The sequence below is a fragment of the Macaca mulatta genome, chromosome 4 (genome assembly GCF_049350105.2).
Source record: "Macaca mulatta isolate MMU2019108-1 chromosome 4, T2T-MMU8v2.0, whole genome shotgun sequence".
NCBI lineage: Eukaryota > Metazoa > Chordata > Mammalia > Primates > Cercopithecidae > Macaca > Macaca mulatta.
The window spans coordinates 138,232,370-138,254,320 of NC_133409.1; the positions used below are offsets into that span (position 1 = coordinate 138,232,370).

A 21,951-nucleotide genomic window follows, 5' to 3' on the forward strand; every position below is an offset into this window, starting at 1 on the left:
AGTCAAGAAGAGGGAAGTGAGAGTGAGCCAGCCAAGGATGAAGCCCCCCAAAGAAAGAGGCTGCACAGAGAGCCCGAGGCGGCCTTCTCATGGCCTGGCTGAGCTGAACTGGGGCACATGAGGGAGGTGCCTGGGGCCAAACTCTCCTGAAGGTGGCTGTGCTTCTCAGTTCCCTCAGGCTGTGAGAAAAAGCAAGTGTGCACAGAGCCGCAGATCCCAGGGCTCTGCAGGGCCTTGCCAGTCACCCTCCCCCAGCCCCAGGATGCCTGCTGATTGGCGCTTTGGAGCTCAAGTCTTGGCACTGCTCAATCATTCAGCGCATATTTATTGAGCAACCTGTCACGCTGATCTGGGACCTGATCTAGCAATGCACAAGAGGCAAAGTAGCTGCCCTGGTGGGACTTACATTTTAATGAAGTAATATAAGCACGTGTGCACGTGCACGTGCGCGCACACACACACACACACACACACACACACAAATGCTACACAGAGTGAAGAGAACAGAGAGTGAAGAACCAGCTGAGTGGCTCAGGAGGTGACACTGGGCCAGAGACCTGAAGCAAGTAAGGCCAGAGTCACCCAGGCATCTGGGGAAGAGCCTTCCAGGCAGACAGCAGCCAACGCAAGGGCCTGGAGGCAGGAGCAAGTGTGGGATTTTTTTTTATATATATATACTTTAAGTTCTAGGGTGCATGTGCACAACGTACAGGTTTGTTACATATGTATACATGTGCCATGTTGGTGTGCTGCACCCATTAACTTGTCATATACATTAGGTATTTCTCCTAATGCTATCCCTCCCCCCTCCCCGCAGCCCACGACAGGCCCCTGTGTATGATGTTCCCCTTCCTGTGTCCAAGTGTTCTTATTGTTCAATTCCCACCTATGAGAACATGGGGCGTTTGGTTTTCTGTCCTTGTGATAGTTTGCTCAGAATGATGGTTTCCAGCTTCATCCATGTCCCTACAAAGGACGTGAACTCATCCTCTTTTTTTTTTTTTTTTGAGATGGAGTCTTGCTCTGTTGCCCAGGCTGGAGTGCAGTGGCGCGATCTTGGCTCACTGCAAGCTCTGCCTCCCAGGTTCATGCCATTCTCCTGCCTCAGCCTCCTGAGTAGCTGGGACTACGGGTGACCGCCATTACGCCTGGCTAATTTTTTTGTATTTTTAGTACGGACGGAGTTTCACTGTGTTAGCCAGGATGGTCTCGATCTCCTGACCTCATGATCTGCCCATTTCGGCCTCCCAAAGTGCTGGGATTACAGGCATGAGCCACCACGCCCAGCCAACTCATCCTTTTTTATGGCTATATAGTATTTCATGGTGTATATGTGCCACATTTTCTTAATCCAGTCTATCATGGATAGACATTTGAATTGGTTCCACATCTTTGCTATTGTGAATAGTGCCGCAATAAACATATGTGTGCATGTGTCTATAGTAGCATGATTTATAATCCTTTGGGTATATACCCAGTAATGGGATGGCTGGGTCAAATGGTATTTCTAGTTCTAGATCCTTGAGGAATTGCCACACTGTCTTCCACAATGGTTGAACTAGTTTACACTCTCACCAACACTGTAAAAGTGTTCCTGTTTCTCCACACCACAATGAGATACCATCTCACGCCAGTTAGAGTGGCGATCACTAAAAAGTCAGGAAACAATAGGTGCTGGAGAGGATGTGGAGAAAGAGTGCGGGATGTTTTACAGACAGCAGAGAGGCAGCCTTGGAGCCGGAGTGGGGCTAAGTGAGGAGAGGGTGGCAAAAGACAAGATCAGGGCTTGGGAAACCAGATTGGGCAAAGGTGTGGGGGCCTGTGAGAGGCCTTGGGCTTTTACCCGGAGTATAAAAGGCATCTGGGGAAGGTGGCTGTGCTTCTCAGTTGCCTCAGCAGCCACTACAGAGCTTGGAAGGAGGGCAGACCATGTCCCACCAGGCTCATTCTACTGTGCTAGGAGTAGACTGAGGAGGCAAAGATGGAGCAGGAAAACCAGACGGGAACTGTGGGACTTAGGGCCTGAAACTTGGGCTCTCTGAGCTTGAGTCCTCACATGTGAAAAGAAGACCCCTAAGTAGCGGCCTCACAGACTTGTTGAGAGTGTTCAATAAGATGGTTCCTATTAAGAGGCCACATGGCGATGACTCAATGCATGGTAGGGGATAACATGTTATTTTTGTTATCCTTAGCATAGGGTCCCCTCCAGAATCACCTCCAATGGGTGACCTTTCTGCCCCTGCTTGAATTCCCTGGGTCATGGGAAGCTCTCCAGGGAGGTCTATGCTTTTTGCCGAAGCCAATTGTGTGGGGCCTGCAATTTTCTCCAATATTTTCTCTTATGCCCAGGCAGGAAGTCCTCAAGGGGAACACTAAGGGGCCATAACTAGGGTTTGCTACTTACTCAGGCAGCTGCCGCCAGGCCGTGGGTCTCTACTTATGGCCCTGGTCAGAGGCTGACACTGGATGATGGTGACCCAGGGCTCACCTAGAGCAGTACTTCCTCTGCACAGCAGGGTGGATGGCAGAGCCACTCAGGGGGGCAGGGAAGAGATGGCAGGTGTGGGGTATCTAGAAGGGGTGGGCTGGGGGGTATGTGGGTGTCACATTGTCACAGCTTCTCTTTCCTGATGCTAGCGTCCTTGGGAAGATCCAGGGAAGTCTGTGCTGGCTGGAACTGCCACTTATTTACCTCTGTGCTTCAGGCAGCCTGAGAAAACTGGCTCTTCTCACTGGTCCCTTAAATCATAGATGGAGTCACTGTCTGTCTTAGTCAGTTTGTGCTGCTATAACGGATTCCAGAGACTGGGTAATCTATAAAGAAGAATGATTTATTAGCTCATGGTTCTGGAGGCTGGGAAGTCCAAGAGTATGGCACTGGCATCTGGTGAGGGCCTTCTTACTGCATCATCCCATGGCAAAAGGAAGAAAGGCAAGACAGGGCAAAAGCAAGAGAAAGCAAGAGGGAGCTGAACTTGCTTTTATAACAAGCCCACTCCCACAATAAGGGACTCACTCCCACAGTAACAACATTAACCCTTTCATGAGGTGGAGCCCTCATGACCTAAGCACCTCCCATTAGCCCCCACCTCCCAGCACTGTTGCATTAGGGATTAAGTTTCCCACACATGAACTTTGGGGGGACACGTTCAAGCCATAGTACTGTCCTGTGCAAATATACAAGGCTTTGTGCCTGACTGGGCCTTCCAGACCCCCAGAGTGATCCTGGCCGTGGATCAGGAGAAGCCTGTGGCTAGAGGAGGAAAACCTATGACTACCAAGCACCTGCCATGTACCAGGCATGGGGCAGGGGCTTTGCTCATTCATTCCTCTCAGTAGCTTTCTATGGGGGATACTGTTGGTGCTGCCCCCAGATCTCTCTATCATCCTGGGTACCCTCTCTCACCTTCTGTGGCTTCTCCTTCTGTTCATTCTTCCTTGAGTAATTGCCCCCAGGCTATAGGAGCTGCTTTGCCTGCAGATCTGGAAGTACTTGGAAGTTATATCCTCCAAAGTGACCCTTAGCCAATGACTGGAATGCAGGAGAGCGAGGTCTCAGCTCCCTTGCTTGGGATGGAGACATCCCTGAGATATAACTAATACTCTGGAGTCCTCCCACAGAACCAGGCTGGAGCTATCAACTTCACTTGAAATCAGATCCTTTTTGTCCTTTTTCTTTCCCATCTTGCTTCCCCCAATCCCTCTCCAGTTTCCCTGAGAAACTCATAAATCACTTAGCTATGAGTCCTCATCTCAGGGTCTGCCTCTGGAGAACTCAACATAAGGCACCTTCTGAGGTGATAGTACTAGAAGCAGTGGTAGCAGTAGTAATAATAATAATAGTGAGTATTTATTGGGTACCTACTATGTGCAAAATAATGTCAAGTGTTTTACAGTGTTAACTTACTTAATCCTCACAACAACCCAATGAAGTAGTTACTCCCTTTATCCCCACTTCATGGATGAAGAAACTGAGGTACAGGGAGGATGAGTCAGTTGCCATAGAGATACTATTGTTATCCTCATACAGATAAGAGGCAGAGTCAGGATTCTCACCTGGTATCCCCTCTGAAAAGGCAAGAGTAACACACATACACATACACACGTATACACGCATACATGTATACATACATGTGTATACACACATGTGTACACACACATACACATTCTGATGATGTGGCTTGCAGGGTTCGTGGGCTAAGCCACAGAAGACACTGTGCCTGGCATCAGGTAGGCATTTGGAGAGTGTCCCATGAAATGGCCTGGCTGCAGACTCAAGGCAGGCCACCTCACCAACCCATGGTTTGTTTGTCCTTATGGGTTCATCAAGTTAAGGTCAATCTCAGGGATGTTTCTTGTCCAGTCTCAACTATCTCACTCTCTCAAATTCAAGGGTACTGGGCACAGGGTGGCCCAGTAGGGCGGCCCTTGGGTTTCTAGGTCCTTGGCCATTACTTGGCACATCCCGCACTCATAAAAAGTCTGCTGAATAAATACATGAATTAGTTCAGGCCTAAAGGTGGGGCTACAAACTAATCTGGCTCCACCAAACCAGATTTTTTGGTGGAGAAAGCCAAATATGCACATCCATATGAATATCACATTGAATCAACAAAAAATACCATTCCCAGTAACTTTTGAACAAACAAAACCATAATCAAACCCAGAACCATGATTGAGCACTAGGCTCCCACCCAGGCCACTCACTTTGCCAGATGCCACAGGGACCTCCAGACATACAGGATAGAAACCCTGACCTCTAGCAATGTAGTCTACCTGCGCCAGGGTCTGGAGGAGGACAGAGGAGCATCCTGGCCATCGGGACCCCAGGAGAAGGAGTATCCAATGAAGGCAGGCTACATTTTAAGTTCTCAACTGAACAGCCAAGTGCCCTGTGTGAGCCAGCTCTGCTCCACTCCTGACCCCCTTCTGCCTCTCCCTGGCCGCTGCCCCAGCTCAGCTGGTCACTCTGGGCCACAGAGGCTCCCAAGGAGATCTTCTGTCACTTCAGACACCCTCGTCCTGAGGCCTTTCAATGCCAGAATCAGGAAGGAGGCAGGCCCAGCCAAGCCCACCCGGCAGAGCCAGTGGCAGCGCGTCAGGATCCCCGCAGCTGCCTCCTGTCGTCTCCCAAAGGGCCTTCCCCTGTGCATGCTGGCCGCCCTCCTTGTCTGGTGGAGGATGTCAATGTCCCCTTTGTCACAAGCCCCTTTCAGAAGGGAAGCTATTCAGCCAGAGCAGCAAACTTTGGGACGATTCATTACCAGACCAGGCAGCAGCCGGCTGGCTGACTCCCTCCCCTCCCTTGCCCCATCCTCCCCTGGGGCTGGGGTGTGTGTAGGGGTGGCAAGTGAGGAGCCAGCCTGGGTGGGAGCCAGGAGCTGCATCCCAAAAGGAGCCAAGGAGTTCCACTCCTCCTCTCAGAGCTTCCTACAGGGATGAGAAACAAGCAGGGCAGGACTGACGGGGCTTCACAGCTTCTAGTGGTGTTCCTGCCACGCAATGTCCCCTGGGAAGTGTGCCAGCCAAGGCTATGGGCAGAGATGCTGGGTGAGGCCTGCTGTGCGGAGATGGGCAGATCATTTCCTCAGAGCTGCAGATGCCTGGAAGGGTCTTGCTCCCCATCACTCTGATCCTGGCTGCCAGAGCAGCTGGTGGAGACCAGCAGCCCTGGGCCCAGCACAGTGCCAGGCACACAATGGACCATCTACAGATGCCGCTGAAAAACAGGCCAGATGGCCTCTCCCCACTTAGGACACCAGCCCCCAGGAGAGTAACTGGGGCCAGGGCCTCCAGGACTGGAGGAATCTGTGCTCCCACTCCCAGCCTGAAGCAGCCCCTTGCACCCTTCCTAGCATGGCCCTCACTGAGCCCCTGCACCCCACTGGCCCCAGCCTGTACTTCTCTCTCTCTTTCTCCTTCTCCTCACTCTTTGCTCCTCATTTCTCCCTCTTATTCCCTATTTCTTCTACCTCTTCTCCCTTCTATTCAGTCAACACACATTTTCTGTACTGTACACTGTGCTGGGCCCTGGGAGCACAGACGCAATTAGACACAGCCTCTGCCCCCAGGCAGGTGAGTGGCAGGCAGTCACCGCAGGCCGAAGAGTCCCAGTGGAGGTATGTGCCAGGAGTCCAGAGTCCCCGTCCTGTCGGGAGGGAAGAAGGCTCCCTGGAGGAGGGGCTGTTGAGATGAGGTTTGAAAAATGTGTTGGGGGTTGCCAAATGAGAAGCGGAGGGTGGTCCGTGACATTGTCACTAGAGAGAGCAGCATGTGCAAAGGCCCAAGACAAGTCAGAGCAGGACACAAGGCAGGGTCGGGGGGAGGGAGGCTCCAGCCTGGGGTCCAGTATGGCTGAAGTGGGGTTACACTGGGGTCCTCTTCACCTCCACTCACTCTCCACCCTGCACCATGACCCACTTTTCTCTCCCTTTCCCCTGAATTGCAGCAGAATAGCCACTGGTCAGTCACTGACAAGACGGGATAGGGGTGGCTGGAGAAGGTGCCTGGCTCCACCCCCTGCAGGGGGTGCTGCAAGTTCCTCTGCCCAGCATCTTCCCGTCTCCAGCAGCATCTGGTGGGAACAGCCCAGGCCCCTACGTCTGTGGTTCTGGCAGGACTGCCAACTGCTGTGTCCCAGCTCCTGGCCATGGGGGTAGGCCTGGGATCGGAGATGGCCAATCACAGCCTCCAGTCCCCTTGGCCAGAAAGATGGCCCCAGGACGGGCTCATGATCCCAGACCTGCTGATCACAGTCCTTCTCTGGGTTTTATATATGACCACTAGGGAAGAGAGTGGCTCTGTGAACATCAGTAAAGGACAGTAACAGGGTTATAGTGAAAATAAGTGGGAAACGACACATGTGAGGTAAAGTGTTTCATTCAACACCTCCTCCCAAGAGTAAGTGCTCAATTAATGTTACCTTTTGTTTCTATTTTCTTTCCTTTCCTGACCACAAAGAAAAGTGCTGCAGAAGTGGTTACATACCCTCAGGCACACCCCGCACACCCCAGAGAGCCCAGGCTGGTCCAGGCCCCTTCTGGTCCATGGGGGACACAAAGCCTGAAAAGGGGCGGTGACTTGTTCCCTAAGTCTCCTGACTCCTGGACTGGTACTCACAGTGATAGGTGCTGCACAGTGGTAGGCGGTTTTCCACACCCTGGGACTTTTTCCGGTGCCAACTTCAATGCGGAGGACCCTTGAGCCCTCAGCCAACTGAGGCTTTGTCATGGCCAAGCTAGGACAGCTTGGCCTGAAAACCACAGTAAAGCCTCAGCTCCCAGCCACTCCACCTGCATGGACAGCGGCTGAGCAAGGACCCCCTCGGCGCCTCCACCGCTCAGCCCTCCTCCGCAGGCCTCTCCCCACCCATTTCCCCTCGCCCAGCTTCTCAGATTTCTCCTGTGTTCCTGTTCTGCCGCAGCTGGGCACAGGAGCCACCACGGGCTGCCACGGGCCACACCGGGCCTCTGGGGTCACTCTGCCCAAACCACCGCATGTTTCAGAGTAACCTCTGCTGTTCCCGTGGGAGTGGGACAACCAGGAAAAGGCCTCAAAAACCAACCTGGAAGGTTTTTCAAACAAAAGAGTGTGATTTCCTTCAGGGGAGGGAAGGAAAAAGGAAAAAAAAAAATATCCCCCACAGCCCTCCTTGGCTCCAACGGCCTCAGTCGCTGTCTTGGGTGCATTTAGTGGTTTGGCAACTGTGGGCGTATTTTAAAATCTGCTGTCCAGGCAGAGAGACAAAGGAGGCTGGGATGGGGCCAGGGGAGACCTCAGAGGACAGGGGTATTCATCTTGTTAAAAATAACCCACCCCGGTGCTATTTCTATTGAGCTTGGCAAACAGAGCTGTGTGATTTTCCCTTTTTTCGGCCATGCTTCGCTTGAACCATCTGATAAAAATAGTCGATAACAAGCTCAAAAAAAAAAAAAACCTGGGCTATTTTTACATGTAAGCCCCACTTGGAGTGAGCCCGGAGTGGGGTGGCCAGGGAACAGGGAGGTGGCCAAGAAGTGGGGAAGCCTGGGGTAGTTGGATGGGGGCAGGCCTGGGACAACAGAGGACCAGGGAAGGGAGGAGACCAGGAAAGGGAGGTGATGCTTTTGCCTGTGTCCACAGCTCAGGGTCAACAAACAGGAGCCAGTCTCTCCTGACCCACCATGGACCTCGCGGTTTCCCAGGCCCTGCTGGCCCCTGCCCCGACCTTCGGTGCTGTTCCCACCACCCTCCCCAGCGCCTGCTCACCCGGAGGCTCCGCGGGAGGCTGGGCCTCATAGGAAGCAAGCACTGGGCATACTTCGGGGCTGGGTTAGCAGTGCCAGACGCTACAGACGGGGAGAAGAGTCTTCAGGGGAATACCTGGGGCCCCAGGCATGCAGGGGGGGCAGGTACTGGAAAGATGGGGGTATCGGCTGCCCCAGCCAGACAACTGGCCATCCAGGTGGCATCAGCCAGTACATGGTTTCCTGCAGCTGGATCATAACTCTGAGTGTGGTGGCCACACACTCAGCCCGTGAAGGAGCCCCGCTTCGCTGTGTGGGTGAGCAGTGGCTGTGCACACACCTGTCCAGTAGTGTACTCCCTGAGGGCAGCAGCCTTGGGGAACTCATGGCTGGTTCCCACCATGTCTGTTATTGATCCATGACAGAATCACTGCTTAGGGCAGGGAGACCCTACTGAATGAATACATAGCTGCATGGGGGGCAGAGGTGGGAGCCACAGGCAGGGGCTGCTCATACCAGGAGAGGTGCCTGGGCAGAGGGGGCGGCTGGCCCTCAGGAGTGGGGCCGGGAGACCAAAATCAGGGGCAGCCTCCATGGCCAGAAGGCACAGGCCTCCTTCCCTTTGAGCTAGAGATCAGGCCGGCACCCAGCTCACACACCAACCTCTGCTGGAGCTCTGTGAGGTCTGGCCGTGGCCTGCAGGACTAGTGGATGAAATTTTCACAACTTAGGCCCTTGGGCTCATGAGTCTGGCGATTTCTTATAGGCAGAAATTGAGCTTTCCCCATCAGACTCCCTAAGGGCAAGGTAGGTCTCCCCACAGTCACCCCCTTCCCCAGGCCCACAGGTACAGCCTGCCTGGAAGTGGAAGCCCAGCACAGACACCCTGGGGACATCTGGGACTCACGTCACTGCCCCGTCTCTGCTTGTGCCACCACGTGACCTCGCCCTGCTCAAGGCAGATTCCGCGGTAGGGAACTTAGAAGGGCATGTTCTCATTCCCCACAGAAACCTTGACAGGTTGGTAGGGCAACCCATTAACAGGAAAAAGATGGTGAAACTGACCCAGGGATGGAAGCCACAGAGCATGCCAGAGGCACCTCCCCCAGGTTGGCCACGGGCTCCCTGCAGCCTAGCCAGCCTAGAGACATGCCCAGCTCCTCTCTAACTCCTGTGGCCCTAAGCTGGTCACAGCCCTCAGGCCTCTCCTAGGCAACCAAGCAGACATAAATGCACTAAGGAGCAAGCTCCCCAAGGCCACCAAGTGGTGTCTGAAGCATTTGGAGCGCTTGCTTGTCAGAGCACTGGACAGGGAGTCAAGAGTCCTAGGCAGGCTTTGCAGCAACTCATTGTGCGACCGACTGGTGGAAAGTCATTTTCTCTCTCTCTCTCTCTGGCCTCACTTTCCCTAACAAATGCTCTTTGTGGGAGAAACGTTTTTAACCCCAGGCCCTGGCTCACAACAGGCCTCAGTATTTCAACTAAATAGATGGAAGAGTGAGACAATGCAGGGATGCAGCAGGGCTGGACCAAGCCCCTTCTGGGCCTATCACTTAAAGCTTCTAGGTTGATGTCCCCCAGGGAAGGCACATGTTCCCAGTTGCCCCAGAACCATCCCTTGTCTCTAGAATAGCCATGGCCTGTCCACAACCAGGAGGGCCAGTTCTGCAGGCACTGCAGCCACCAGCACCTGCCTGAGACTAGGGTTTCTTTCTCAGCGCTCCACCCTCTCTGAGGCTTGTTTCCTGTCATTACCTCTGCCAGTCATTCCTGAGGGTCACATGCTTGCCAGGGAGCACAGTGGGCTATGGGCCTCCCTGCTGTCCCCTCCTTCTTCATTGTTCCTGGGCACTGTTGACTTTACAGGAGCAGTTGGAAACCCATGATGAGGGGGGCTGGTGCTGGGCCCAGGACTGGTGGGGCCGGTTTCTCAGATGAAACTTCAATGCAGGTAAAAGGCAAACAAATAAACAGAAGGCCAAAGGGCACCTCTCCCCAGGGGCATGGGCATGGAATGTGGGCAGTGGGGACAGCGCCCAACTGAGCCCCAAGACATCAGGGGGCTTAAACACATTTTAAACCTCTAGTCCCCCTGAACCAGCTTAGATCTCCTCAGTTTTTGTGGGTTCAGTTTATTCCACTTTGAATATGTGGTCCCAGTACAATAGGTTCCTGTGGGTCAGAAATTACTGAGAGCTGTCATTGAGTGAGCATCAAGTGTGCCAGGCACTGTGCTTATGACTCAGGTAAGCATGGTAAAAATACCACCAGGTAAGGATTATTACCAACCTTGTTTTCCAGATGAAAAAACGGAGGCTCAGAGAAGTTAAGTAACTCGCCCAAGGCACACAGCTAGAGAGTGGCAGGGTGGGAGCTGAAGACTTTCCATCCAGTCCTTCTCTCATGACCCCTGCTACAACCCTATCCAAACCTCCACCATCTCTCACCTGGGCTGCTACAGGGTGTCCTTGCTGGCCTCCTGTGTTCACCCTCGCCTTGTTCCCTACAGTGAATTCACACAGCAACCAGAGAGAGCCTGTTAAAGTGTAGGTCAGGCCGGGCGCGGTGGCTCACGCTTGTAATCCCAGCACTTTGGAAGGCCGAGATGGGCGGATCATGAGGTCAGGAGATCGAGACCATCCTGGCTAACACGGTGAAACCCCGTCTCTACTAAAAATACAAAAAAACTAGCCAGGCGTAGTGGCGGGCGCCTGTAGTCCAGGTACTCGGGAGGCTGAGGCAGGAGAATGGCGTGAACCCGGGAGGCGGAGCTTGCAGTGAGCCGAGATTGCGCCACTGCACTCCAGCCTGAGCGACTGAGCAAGACTCTGTCGCTAAAAAGAAGAAGAAGAAAAAAAAAGTGTAGGTCAGATCAGGACCTTTCCTCCGCTCACTTTATTCGTGGATGTACTATGACCACACAATACGCTCCCCTGTTACCTCCCTGACCTCAGCTCCTCCACTGGCCCCTTCATTCTGCTCCAAGCATACTGGTTTCGCTCCTTGTTCCTTCAACACAAGCATAGACCTACCTGCCTCAGAGGCTTTGCGTTTACTGCTCCTGCCGCCTGAAAACTCTTCCCCATACATCCACTCTGTCGGCTCTATCAGGGCTCTGCTCAAATGTCACCTTTTCAGAAAGGCCTTCCCTGCCCTTCCCGGGTAAAGCAGCCTGCTATCTCCTGTCTACGCTCCACCCCCTTCCCCTGCTTTATATTTCTTCAGAGCAAATATGGCCACTGACTAGTGTATTTGAATGTTACCTGATCTACCAGAATGCAATCTCCACGAAGGTAAGGTTTTACATCTGTTTTATTCATTGCTATAACCCCAGACCCTAAAGTGGTGCCTGGTACATAGTAGGCACTCAGTTATTAGTTGTTGATCAAATGAATTAAAGAATGAACGACACTAGAGTTGCAGCTCTTATGCACTCTGCTCTTTCCAGCCTCTGTGCTCTCTGTCCCCAAATTTTCCTCGTGGATGCAGACAACTCTGCCTCCTTCTGCAGATTAGGGACCCCTCAGGGTGAGGGCTGACTTTAGCTCCTGTTTATTCCACTACCCACCCTGTCCCTACCCAGAATCTCTTTCCCTAGCAGCTCCAAGCATTGCCCTAAGCACATAGAGGGCGATCGAGAAAAGTCTATGGAAGCAGAAGGCTTTCCATTCCTGACTTATTTCCCCACTGTGAGTCTGCCAGCCACTGAGGAGGTGAATTGATCCTAGAACTGCTGGGTGATCATCTAGTGATGACTGGATAAGCCCCAACTCTGTGCCAGGCACTGCACTGGGCACTGGCAGACCCTGGTAGGCAATGAGTGCTTGATAAAGTTGTGCGCCTTATCCAAGTGAATGAGGTCCACTGACCCAAGATGGACTGTTAGATACCTAGACCCCTGGCTGGCCCTCCACTGGGTGGTCCACCCTGCCAGCTCTCCCACATGGCAGCACAGGCCTCTACTTCCATTCTCTGCCCTGGCCTGCCATGGCACGCTGAGTCTGCTCCCTCCCCAGCTCCTCTCGGCGGGTGGGGCTGTTCTCTGCTAAGATTCTATCCCAGCCTGGGTCCTGAGAGAAGCACATGGACCCTCCGAACCTTCGTTTCCTGCTCTGTAAAATGGGAGCCCAGGATAAGTCTTGTTTCCCTTTAAACAAACTTAGATTTCTACAAAGACGCCCTCAGAGAACTCTCTCTCCCCACTTTACAAAGGGATTTGCCACAGATCTTTTTAAATAGCCAGTAATCTGACCTCATGACTTAGAATATAGGATGCAATTTACAAAATAAATTTCTGATAGAGAGCCGGTTCCCAGATCTGGGTATTTGCCGCACCGCTCCTGCTCTCCTGGGCAAGTCTCTGCGAAACTGTGGGGAGAGGACTGGTATTCTAACACAAGAGCATTGGCAGGTTCTTTATGATAAATTAAAGTAACCTGGTCCCTCTCAGGTCACCTGCCTGTGCCCTGGAGGCAGATATGAGACCCTGGTACAGGAGTGACCCTTAGTAATGCCATGAGAGGCACATAGGGCAGCTGGCTCAAGGGCTTTTATAGACCTCACTCCAATGCCAGGACCATGGAACTGACATGCTCATTTATAAATGGACAAAACTGAAACCTGGAGAGGCTGGTTTACAAATGGCAGAACCGAAACCCAAACCTAGCTCTCCTGGCTCCTGGCTGATGCTCCCACCACTCCTTAAAGTTGGTCCTCTGGAGACGTCCTTCGGCCTTGCCTCTATACTTTAAGTTGGACTCGTATTTTCAGGAGAGGCTGTAGATTTTCTCTAGGACTTCCATTTTTTTCTCCTAGATCCTGTGTTCCAACAGAAGCGATCTACAAGAAGATGAGTAGGAGTCAGAAGTTCAGATTTTAGTGAGAAAAACAGAGCCACTCTGGAAAAGCAATATAGTAGGGTAATGGTTCAGACCAAGGACTCTGGGAGCCAGGCCACATGAGTTTAGATCCCAGCTCTCCTACCTGTCAGCTCTGTGACAGTTTCAGTTCTCTGTGCCTCTGTTTTCTCTTCTGTAAAATGGAGTAATGCTAGCACCAGTCTCCTAGGATTATGAGATAACCTTTGAGTTGACAAATGCAAGATGTCTAGATCAGTACAGGGCAGAGAGAGAGTGCTAGACAAGCACTGACATTATTGATAAGTAGAACTGCCAGCACCATGTCTGGACCCTGGTGATATGGACACAGAACTTTTATAATTTAAAAAAGAGAGAAATGATTGCAAATTCCTACTCATCCTTCAGAACCCATTCAAATCTAACCCTCTCCTTGCTGGTAGTGTTTATTCTCTCTCTTTAGGGCTCTCATAGGAGTTTGCATCCCTCAAGTATGCAATGCAGGGAAGGAAAAGTGAATTCACATTTATAAACACCTATATATACCAGGCACTGCTAGATAAACTTTCTAGAGTTTATCTCATTCATTCTCCACAATAACACTGGGAGGTGATATCATTATCACCTTTTTAAAGGTAAAGAAACTGGAGTTCAGAGAGGTAAGAGACTTAGTAAGAGACTAAGCCAGAAACTAAACCCACTTAGCATTTCTCATCCCATGTTTAGTTCCTGGTTTCATGTTTGCCTCCCCCGCTAGGCTGACAGCATCCCAGAATTTTTACCGGGGTTGGTAACAGGCAAGTTTCTGGGAAAGGGGGTGTATCTTGTTCATTACTCATCAAGATTTTTGCTCCAAAAAGATTAAGAACTCCCATCTCCCACTTCTTTAGATTCCCAGATTCCAGCAGAAGGTCAAGTATCTATCAGGTACTCAGATGAATGGAAGAAGGAAGGAAGGAAGGAAGGAAGGAAGGAAGGAAGGAAGGAAGGAAGGAAGGAAGGAAGGAAGGAAGGAAGGGAGTGGGGAGGCGGGCAGGCAGGCAGGCACAAGGTGAGCACCAAGGGAAGGAGGGAGGGAAGGATTGAATCAACAAGTGAATCTGAGGGAAATGGGAACCTCATCTTGATTCTTTCTATTATTCTGAGAGAAAACCAACAGCTGGGGAAGTCGACCCTGCAGGGGGACTTCGTGGAGGGTAAGAGTGAGCCCTGAGTTTTATTTGCCCTCCTCCACTGGGGAGCAAGCCCTGTTCACGCTGCTCGCCCACTAATACAGCCTCATCCTCTGGGGCCCACTCCTCCATGCCTGGCTCCTCTCAGAGGAGGCCCCTCTCTGCATCACTGGAGCAGGGCTAAGCACCCCCTCTTCCATGGCTGCCTTGCCCTTCAGGCCTGGGAGGGCTGGGGGAGGGGCTGGAGAGGAGGTCAAGAGGATCTGTTGGAGCCTTTCTGGCCTCGGACATCCTCTGAGGGCCAGTGGGCGCCAGACACACAGTAGGAGCTTTGCAGATGACTGAAGAATGACAGGAGCTCAGCCCAGTGTTCAGCCCCAGCGGGGCCTGAGAGACCCCAAGCAAGCGACCACAGGAGGAGCTCCTTCCCTGTACCCCACCGCAGGGAGCCAGCTGGGGAACACAAACCTGGTTTTCCGGTTTTCCCCAGAGCCAGCTGCTCTGTACCTGAGAAGTCAGTGCGTCCCAGATCCCAGTCAGCATGGGCTTTTCTCCTAGGCCCTGAGCCTACATCCAGAAACATTCTTCTGAGGTTTATCTGCCCCCACAACCCACTCAGTACTGGAAGCTCTGACTTCCTCATCAAGGATCCCAAGGGGAAAATGACCAGTGGGGTAGGGGGCAGAGGCCAGAGCCTTGATCACTCTGCCTGCTGCTGGCATCCTGTGGGGGCCTAGCTGGCTAGGGTCACCTCCCTCTTCCCCACACAGAGCTGGCAGGACAGCTGGTTTATCCTTCTTCAGCCACAGCCTGCAGAAAGCACGTTCCCCTCGGAGCCCCGGGCCACTAGCCAGTCCACTGGGGACATCCCTCAGAGAAGGGAGGGGAGGGAGAGACAGGGCGGACACCCAGGCTGGCACACTGTGGCCAGCCACCCGGCTCCACTGACTGGCGGTTTTTGTGTCTGGCTCCCTGAGGCCCAGATGGTCTCAACACGTCCCCTGGGGGGTAAGCAAACTCCTGCCCAAACTTGAACTCACAGCTCCAACCCCCAGAGGCTCTGAGCCAAGGCCCCAAAGGAGGGAGGTAAGAGAGAAGAGGCTTCTGGAGCCTACGCAGAGCTCCTGGGTGTGGCTCACAGGCTCTGTGGTGTGAAGCTGGAGTAGCCAGGAACGCAGAGCAGGGTAGATGGATGTGTAGAACTCCTGGAGGAGGTGGGACAGAAATGGGTCTGGACAGAAGGAGAAGAAAGGCTGAAGGAAGAGAGCAGGAAAGACTCCACATAGAGGAACGACTTTTCCTAGCCTGGAGGCTGACAAGATGACTTCCACCTCTCCTCCACTTATTTCCTGACCCTTTCATACCTCCATCTGCTTACTTGCCTCTGGGCCTTTGTTCATGCCATTTCCCCCACCAGAAGTGTTCTTCCCCACTCATCTATCCTTCAAGGTGGCCTCCCGAGTTAGCCCCCCTGTAACATATTCCCGGGCTCTTCCTAGCTAGAAGCACCATCTCCTGAACTCTCAGAGGACATGGTTTATATGTTCCACTTTTTTCGGTCGGCTTTGCCTCCCTCATACTCACTTACTCACACCAGCAATCAACACGCTTGATTTAAATGGCCCCTGTATCAGGTGCTAGGGGAATCCTCAGCAGAGTGAGACATGGTTTCTGCTTCCAAGTTGATATCCAATAACCCTTCTACAGTGGCATGGTACTAGAATTCAATTCAAGAAACATTTAAATGAACACCTACTGTGTGCTGGGCACTCTCCTAGACCCTCAGAATAAGAAACCAGAACATGAGGAGCGCTAAGTGCTGGCTGGAGATGGGCCTAGGAGGCTTTGAAAGCTCAGACTCAGGGCCTGGGGACAGGAGCAATACCTCAGCTAAGAGTCCCAAGCGAGAGCAGGCCTCAGCCAAGACAAGAAGTTAGGAGAAGGCTTTCCAGGCCCAGGAAACAGCATTGTAAAGGTGCAGACTTGGCAGATTGGAGTAGTGCAGGCTCAGGGGCATGTTTAGCTGGAGACATAGAGGGTACATGGGGCATGGTTGCTGGGGAGAAGGGCTGAGGCCAGAGTGCCAAGGTAGTCACTCTCAGAGCTGGGGCTTCTGCTGGCATTCTCCCCAACTTCATTTTCTACCTTTCTATGTTCTGGGGGGCTGGCCCCCATGGACTGTCTCACCCTGGCACTCCTGCCCTCTGGCTTCTGGTTGAATTCAGTCAATGGGAGGCACCAGCAGATAATCTGAAACTGGGAGGAGAGAGAGGCACCTCCAGCAACCTTGCTAGACCACAGTGTGGTGGGTACGTCCCTCTCTCTATGGCTGCACAGCTCCTAGCAGGTGACCCCTCTCCTGCAGCAACAGCCTTCACCAGGCTCCAGTAGCAGTTGCTCCCGGGCCCTTCAGGCCCAGAGGTGTCTCCGGCCATTGCTCTTGCCCAGACTTCTCCATCCCATGCTGATTCCCTTGATCCCGCTCACACTCCTGTAAATAACCCTGCATTCAACTCTGTGGTGGCTGTCGGCTAACAGGGCTCTGGAATCATGGCTGGGCTGACTTCATGGAGGAGCAGGTCTCATTGGGAGAAAAGGAGGGAGGGGTCTTGGAGACAGGTGAGGGCTTCAGACAGGGGATGCAGGGTGTGCTTGAGGCAAAGGTGGTGGCAGGAGCCAGAGCGGTGGATGAGATCCTGGTGTCTCTTTTTCCCAGAGTAGATAAAAGAGAAGGTCAAAAAAATAGAGGAAAACAAGAAAGCACCAGGTGTCCTGGGAGCCCAGGATCTAGCTAGTATGTAAAGAAGTCAGGCCAATATGCAGGGCAAACAGCCCACCATGCCCCAGGGTGAATATATCCCACCGTGCCCTGGGACCAACATCCCACTATGGCATCCCATTATGTGACATGCCCTGGGGCAAACACCCTGCTATCCCCTGGAGTGGAACACCCCAGAGCAAACATGCTCCAGGGTGAATGCCCCACTATGCCCTGAGGCAAACTATGCTCCGGCCCTGAGGCAAACATCCCACCATGCCCTGGGGCTGGCCAGTCCACCGGGAGAGGCTTGTTTCTTTGGAGTAGAGAATTAAAGAGATATTTTTGGGCCAGGTGCTCACACCTGCTGTAACCCCAGCACTTTGGGAGGCTGAGGTGGCCAGATCATTTGAGCTCAAGAGTTTGAGATCAGCCTGGCCAACATGGTGAAACCCCACCTCTACTAAAAATACAAAAAAAAAAAAAAAAAAAAAATTAGCTGGACCTAGTGGCAGGCGCCTGTAGTCCAGGCTACTTGGGAGGCTGGGGCAGGAGAATTGCTTGAACCAGGGACAGAGGTTGCAGTGAGCCGAGATTGTGCCACTACACTCCAGCCTGAGCAACAGAGTGAGACTCTGTCTCAAAAAAAATAAAAAATTAAATTAAGAGACTTTTGGGGGAAATGGGAAAACAGTTATTGAATTACTACTTTATTTAATCCTCATATCAAATGCCTCAGAGAGACAAAGTAACCTGGCCTATGTAGCTGGTAACTGACGAGGCTGGGATTTGAACCAGGGCGGTCTGCCTATGTAGCTATGCAGGTTCTTAAATGCTGTGTCGGCTGCCCTTTGGGCAGTCCTGGGTCTTCTCTGTAGCAGCTGGAAGGTGCTCTTGCCTCACTTGCTCTCTTTCCATACTGCAGGAGCTCACTTCCTTACTTTCCAGGGCAACCCTCTTATTGTTGCAAAGCTTGGGGTTCAAGGTAGCCTTGTCTTAGTTGTTCTCCCCCATTCATATTCATCCTGCCCATTGGGGTGGCCCCCACACAACCCCATTCTGTGCTCCTCAGGACAGCCTTTCCTGGGCTGGAAGACTGCCCCTGCCGCTCCCACCTCCTCTCATCCTCAAACTTGGGCTGGGGTTTCAGGGTTCCTCTCTGTCCTTATCCCGCAACCCTCAGGTTCTGAAACACTGACACATACATCCTCGTGGGAATTTAGAAACAGGCCCTACTTCAAATAAATTCAATATGTGAAAACTGAGATCAACATGACGGCTTCCCTCTTCTCCCCTTTCCAAAGTTTCCCACTGTGGCCCAGGGCCTGGCTGTATCATGGAGCCTAAGGTCCCTTCCAGCCCTGAGACTCTGTGGTTCCAGCAATTCCTCTGCAAGGCCCTAAACACACCCCAAGGGCATGAGGTCTCCTCTTGAAAGAGGTGCCAGGCCTCCTTCCTTCCTAGCTTCATGGACTCAACCCCCGCCCCTCCCCTGTTCCTGCATGGCAGGCAGCGTACTCAGCCCCACTGGGCCAGAGGCACTCTGCACACATGCAGACATCCCCTGCATCCCACAGCTGCAGCCCTAATCCTAGACTTGTTTAAAACTGAATTACGAGCCTGTCGTGTGGTAGCTGAGAAGCGGAGGTGGAAAAGGATTTACTGGCCACATTAAATCATGTGCTTATTGTTAAGTGAGCTGGGCAAAGGAGGCGCTTAGAAGTTCTACATCCCTCCCCCTCCTCCTGACGTCCCACCAAAGTGCCTCCCACCCACCCACAAAGACCACCACTGGGGTCCTATCCGTTTATTTCAGAGGCTCACACTGGTTCCCCTGGCCCCACATCCCTTGCAGTGGTGGACAGAGGTTATTTTGTCCCCATTGTACAGATAAGTAGACCCAAAGTCTCAGAGAGGTGAGGCAATTTGCCTTCAATCGCACAGCGAGGATGAAATGGAAAGAAGAGGCTTCTCGGCCTAGTGCCCCTGCAGCCCTGATTTTCCAAGCACAATTGCACATGTAAGCACTCCAGCACTTTTTTAGAAAGAACTCTTGAGCTTTAGGTATAAAGTTCACGTGACCCACAGCAGGCAGAGTTCAGCTCTCCCTGTGAAGGTCTCGGGCTATTCTGGTGAGACTCTTGAGAAAGCACAGAGGCCTGGCTTGGGGGTTAGGGAGAACCTCCAGGGCCCTGTGCCCCCTCCCACACCCACTCCACACCAGTGCTGGTCAAATGCTGGAGGACAGGTTCACAGCCCAGTGTGAAATTCTCTTATAGGAAGCAATCAGGCAGCTCCTGTCCTTATCTCCATTCACGCTCAGCCAATGCCCACCCCTTCCCATCTCCACACCCACACGCTGGCTCCCCATGGCAGGCCACTGTTTGCTCCCACACTCTGCTCTCCCTCCTCACATTCCTGGCTGGTCCCCTCCCAACCCACTGTCTCTAGGCATCCCCCACTCATTCACCCCTGCAAGGTGCCCCTGGCCAGACCCTGCCCTGAAGCTGGGACACTGAGATCCCCACCAGACCACCTTCCTGAGGGAACAGCTGAGTCCAGGGGGCTTGACCAGGGTACCCAGGCAGCCGGCAGGCAGCTCTTTGTATTGGCAGCATTGGTAGGACCCACTACCCCTGAAAAGAATTCTGAGGCATCTTTGACTCTGTTTAGTGGGCATTTTTACGGCCTTTACAGCTGGAAAAGGGGCACAGCTAGTGAAGTGTGGCCCCTCTGCATTAGCAGCCCTTCTGCCCACCAGGAACACACTGTGATCTAGACTGAACCCCACAGCCCCATCCAAGTCCCCACAGGGACGCAGTTCCATCTGAATTACCATTACCATACTGCAGGCACTTAAAGGTGTTTCACAGTCATAGTCTCAGAATGCCTGTAACATTCCAGTTTGAACAGGCTGGGGGGGTTATTACTCACCCATTTTACAGGGCAAGAGACTGAGGCCCACAGAGCAGACGTGAGGTCAGCTGGAGGTAGTGACCCAGCAAGGGCAGGGACCCAGAAGTCCTCATCCCCATCTGGGTTTTCTCTGCCTAGGCAGAAAGGAGAAGTCTGCCCAGGTTCTGCAGAGCCTGACAGATCGTGACCCCACCGACCTCATCAGGGGTCATTCTGTTCAGCCAGAAAAAGACTCCTTGCCACAGTTCCCCTTCCCCAACCTCACCTAGCAGGACTGAGCTGCAGAGTTGAGAGGAAAGCAAATAGCCCCTGAAGGGTGGGCTTTCAAGCTACCCACTTACAGGTGGGGCTGAGGACCTGTAGATTTAGGTCTGCCGGCTTTCTCCGGAGTCGGCTCCTCAAGGACATTAGGGAAGGGCTTCAGTTCCCCACCAGCTGTTAAGAGCTCCTAGCCAGGGGAAGTGAGTCTCTCCCCGGAAAACAATGCCTTTGACTGAGGAAGCCAGATTCCCAGGGAGGGAGGGAGAGAGGGAGGGAGGGAGGGGAGTGTTCCGGGTCTCCTGGCTTCTGGGGGTGGGGAGGGGTGAAAGGTGAGGCTGCAGGGGAGGGCTGTTGACCCCAGGCCCCAAAGTGCAGCTCAGCACCCCTCCTAAGAGGATTCTCACTGCCGCTCAAGCTAGGATAGGGCTGGGGAAGGTGGAGCAGTGGACAGAGTTGGGCCAAGAATCCAGGTGTTTCCAAAAGAGGTGGTCAATAAGGAGGAAATGGCCAGAAGGGAGGGAGGGAGAAGGGAGGTAGTAAACAGTCTGGCAGGAAACCAGGAGGAAAGGGACAGGTAAATTGAATATGATGTCTGAGAGGGGTATTGGGCCAGGCGTTTTACATGTCTAATTGTAACAACAGCCTTGAAGGAAGGTAGGAGCATCCCATTCTGTGGATTAGACTACTAAGACTTAGCAAGATTAATGTGACTTTCCCTCAAGGTCATACAAAATGAATGACCCTTACGTCGCAAAACTCAGGCTTAGGCTCTGTAACACCAAGCCTGGGACTCTTTCTTCCCTACCAGACGCCCAGTTCTTGAGAGCTGTATCCATTGATTCCCCCACCATATCTAGGATCAAGCTCAGGATTTCATAATATAGTAATAGGTGTTCAATAAATATTGTCGCCCTGATGACTTTCAGGGCTACAGTTTCCCTTGTTGTGAAAACAGCTAACAAATCCTAAGGCAGACCTGCCTGGAGACAGCGTCTCTACCTGGGCTCTGTGGAGGCCCCATTCCAGCCCTTTTATCCTTAATCTGCCTCCCAACCCCACAGTCATCCTGTACCATCTGGGCTCAAAAATGTTTCAATGTCTCCACCCATGAAATAACATGGGGACAGAGTGGCCACCTAGGTTTCTCCCAGAGCTCCTGATCTGTGGCTGAGGACCACAGCCTCCACCTTCCACCCTATCACTCAGATCAATGAGTCCCTGGCATCTGAGATGCCAGGCATCTCAGATCAGAATATTCCCCAGAAGCACAGAAAGTCTAATTCATTTCATGTTTCGGGAGGAAGGTCCATAAAGAAATGAAAACTTGTGGTGATTCACAGAGAAGTGGCTGAAAAGATTCAAGCCTCAACCTTGGTCCTCCCTAATCACATGACCACAACCAAACTTCTCCTCTGTCAGCCTCAGTTTTTGCATCAGTGCAATAGGAATGGTATCTGCCCTGCTAACCGCACAGGACTGCTGTGTGTTCAGATGAATCAGGTATGTGAAAGACACTTCTGCAAGTGGGGAAGAGGTGTGCAAAGGCAATTTGCTTTTATGGAGCTTATATTACTGTCATTTCCCATTGTTATTTTAATGCCCGAAAGGTTTGGGAGGCATTTCTCTAACTGAGGTGCTCGTGGTAAGCCCACACTCACTCGCTCCTGCTTGGAAAAGGTTTTACATAGACTGAGGAGACCTGAGGTAGTTGCTGAGCTGCTTAGAACAGTATCTCCAGGTCACAGCCATCCTATTACTGGGCT

General features: G+C 52.5%; 1 long non-coding RNA gene across 1 annotated transcript in view; it reads right to left on the reverse strand.

The window, feature by feature from the left end:
• The window catches only part of LOC144340350 (uncharacterized), an 81,905-nt gene extending 70,519 nt beyond the window's left edge, over positions 1-11,386 (reverse strand). Inside the window, exon 1 of the long non-coding RNA XR_013416369.1 lies at positions 11,258-11,386. This is a non-coding gene — a long non-coding RNA (uncharacterized LOC144340350). The remainder of the gene's footprint in view (positions 1-11,257) is intronic.
• Between the last annotated feature and the right edge of the window lie 10,565 nt (positions 11,387-21,951).